Raw genomic sequence first — 3517 nt, forward strand, 5'->3', positions numbered from 1 at the left:
GGGGGACAGATCCAAAGCAGGCCCTGCACCGACAGCAATGAAGCCATTGCGGGGTTCAAATCCATGAACCGTGAGATCATGACCCGAGCCGAAGTTGGACTCTCAACTGACTGAGCCACCGAGGTGCCCTGGTAATTAGCAGCTTTAAATTTGCAATGCCTAACTATGTGCTGATCATGATTTTGAGGCTTTATCTGACATGGAGAGTAGGAATTCATTTATCTCAGAGATGGAGGGGAATTGTGTCAGTTTGGTTCAGTGAAGAGAAGGTTGATCTGTTCAGCTCCTTGTGCGTGATTCATCAGGCAAGCTTGTGCTCTGGAGCGTGCAAATTACAGTCATTGTATGGTATAATCAAGACGGAATTTTCTCATCTTTCTTCCTTTCACCATTATTGGTTTATGGGCTTTTTAGAAAAGGAGTATGGGCATTTAGTTTAATATCATCTGATAACCAGGTTCATTCCACTTATTCCAATAATTATTTCTTTAATGACAGCCATACTGCTAGTGCAAAGTCACAGAAACATGAAAAAAAGCTTAGATTGCCTCAAATCAGGGACTTGTGAAAGACCCAGTTTGTTGGATCCCCAGTTTTTCATAACATAATACCTTCTGCGTGCAGAAGACGTCAACACACTAATGTTGAAGTACATGAGAACCACCAGAGCGCCACTGATTGATTCAAGAAAGAATTCAGGAAGACACCATTTTGATTAAGCACATGGCTATTCACATTTCTTGTCACCAAATCCCACTGAATTCAGATGCTGATAGATATTTAAGATATAAGAGGAAATTCAGTCTTTCCTGAGAACGAATCATGCTTTTGTCTCCGTAGCTAATTTTCAGTGTAAGTGTCTGAATTTGTCTACACCATCAAGCATTTGCCCTTCAGGGGCCCTCATTTCCAAGGCGAACAAATTGAGCTGTCTACTATAAAGATGGGGAACCTCTGAAATTTTGAAAATGGATATCACTTCTTTTTACTCTTCTCTGTCTTTTAAGCCCCCCATTTTGGACGCTGTGCCGTGAATTCATGGTTTCCCTTTCCTCTTTCAGCAACTCCATTGCTGGCCGCCCTACCCCCGCCCCCCAACTCCTTAAACTGCTCTGAGGTTGTTGGTCATCTTTTTTTTTTTAATGATTTATTTTTTTGGAGAATGCAAGTGGGGGAGAGACAGAAAGAGGAGGTCAAAGAATCTAAAGTGTGCTCTGTGCTGACAGGCTGACATCAGTGTGGGGCTCGAATTCACAAACTGCAAGACCATGACGTGAGCTGAAGTCAGACATTCAACCAACTGAGCCACCTAGGCGCCCCTAGATACATTTACATTTAATGCGGTTGTAGTAACACTAGGTAGACTTGCTGAATAAGAGCGCTGAAGAGAAAGAGATGTTAATTTGGGAGTATCAGCTCATGCATGGTGGTTAAAACTGCTCAAGTCGATAAAATCAATCAATAATAGTGTCTGACTTTTCTTAAGTTCTCACACATCAGGTTTTCCATGCTGAGTGCTGTAGCTGTATTATCTGTGAACCCTCACTGCCGGGGCTCTATCAGGTAGGTACTGTTCTTATCATCATTTCAGAAATGAGTAACTGATTTCTTTTTGTTTGTTTTATTTTATTTTATTTTTTATTTTTTTACAAATAGTTTATTGTCAAGTTGGTTTCCATATAACACCCAGTGCTCATCCCCACAGGTGCCCTCCTCCATGCCCATCTTCCCCCCCGCCCCCCCACTCCCATCAGCCCTCAGTTTGTTCTCAGCATTCAAGAGTCTCTCATGGTTTGCCTCCCTCCCTCTCCCCCACTATTTCCTCCCTTCTTCTCCCCCTTGGTCCTCCGTTAAGTTCCTCCTAATCCTTCTATACGTGCAAACATATGGTATTTGTCCTTCTCTGCCTGACTTATTTTGCTCAGCATAACACCCTCAAGGTCCATCCACGTTGCTACACATGGCCAGATTTCATTCTTTCTCATTGCCATGTAGTATTCCATGGTATAGATAAACCACATCTTCTTGATCCATTCATCTGTGGATGGACACTTAGGCTCTCTCCATGTTTTAGCTATTGTTGAGAGTGCTGCTATGAACACTGGGGTATACATACCCCTCTGCATTAGCACTCCTGTATCCCTCGGGTAAATTCCTAGCAGTGCTATTGCTGGGTTATAGGGGAGTTCTATTGTTAATTTTTTGAGGAACCTCCACACTGTTTTCCAGAGAGTCTGCACCAGTTTACATTCCCACCAACAGTGTAGGAGGGTGCCCATTTCTCCACATCCTCACCAGCATCTAGAGTTCTCTGATTTGCTAATTTTAGCCTGAGTAACTGATTTCTATCCCAACATAGTAGTTTTACTTGTCCTGGGACTTTGTATAAATGGAATCACACAGTGTGTGTGTGTGTGTGTGTGTGTGTGTGTGTGTGTGTGTGTGTGTGTTTGGTTTCTTTCACTCAACAACATGTTTTGCAGTTCCTCCAGGCTGGAATGTGAATCAGCATTCCAGCCCTTGTTAATGCTCAGGAGGGTCGAGTATTCCACGAATAGCCATATCCTCGAATGGCTCAGTCCTTCACCTGTTGATGGACACGGGCGTTCTTTCCAGGCTGCCTATTTGCCCATATGGATCTCATATTTTTCTATATTTTGGGGTAGGATTTTGTTCAAGCTCTACTTTTAGGATTGGGAGGGGCTCTTCTTGCATTTTTTCTTGCAGATTTTAAGTCCTTTCCATTAACGTCTCCATTAGGCCTCCCTGGTCAGCAGGATGAGGCTTCCCATATCCCTGCTATGTTTTCTACTCCTCCCTCCACACATCCCCTTCCTTCTGTGCCACTCCTGGGCCGGCCGACTTGCTGCCCAGATCCACTGCTCCTGCAAGCACTGACAGCACTATCTTCTGTACCTTCCAGGCCACGTCCCCAGAGGCCAAACCCTGAGGGGTCTTACATAAGTCTAACCTATTTACTATTGAGAACAGAAAAAGAAGAAAGACTTCTTCAAGCTCCTAGACTTGAGTGCCTATTCTTTCCCTGCTTCCCTGGAACAAAGGCCCCTCCCCACCACATAATCAAGGACAGAAGTTGGTTCAAGTCACTTATGGATGGCAGAAGAAAACTATCTCAAACCTAGTCTAGGGCACAACTTTTTCCATGACGTGATTCACAACCTCCTTCTGGGAAGGAATTAGCATTCCCGATAAAGTGCTTGATGAGTGTTTACTAGAACAAAATGAGATTATGAACTTCTGGGAAGCTAGGGTTACTCAGCTGACTGACTAACCGAATCCTTTTTAACGAGACTTTTTTTTTTATCCTGTAATTCTTTAACCATTCTCTTCCCCATAAAATTTCTCCACCAAAAGGTCTCTTGGCACTGACTTGCTCAAAGCCGTCTTCCCTGGTAGCAACTTCAAAATCAAACTCTGACATGTGCTTATCACCCTTTTGGGAGGTCGCTTTGATATTGTGAGAGGGTTCTGGGTGGTAATTTGGGTAAAGTTGAAG

The sequence above is a fragment of the Crocuta crocuta genome, unplaced genomic scaffold, assembly GCF_008692635.1.
Source record: "Crocuta crocuta isolate KB4526 unplaced genomic scaffold, BGI_CrCroc_1.0 scaffold318, whole genome shotgun sequence".
In the NCBI taxonomy this organism is placed as follows: Eukaryota; Metazoa; Chordata; class Mammalia; order Carnivora; family Hyaenidae; genus Crocuta; species Crocuta crocuta.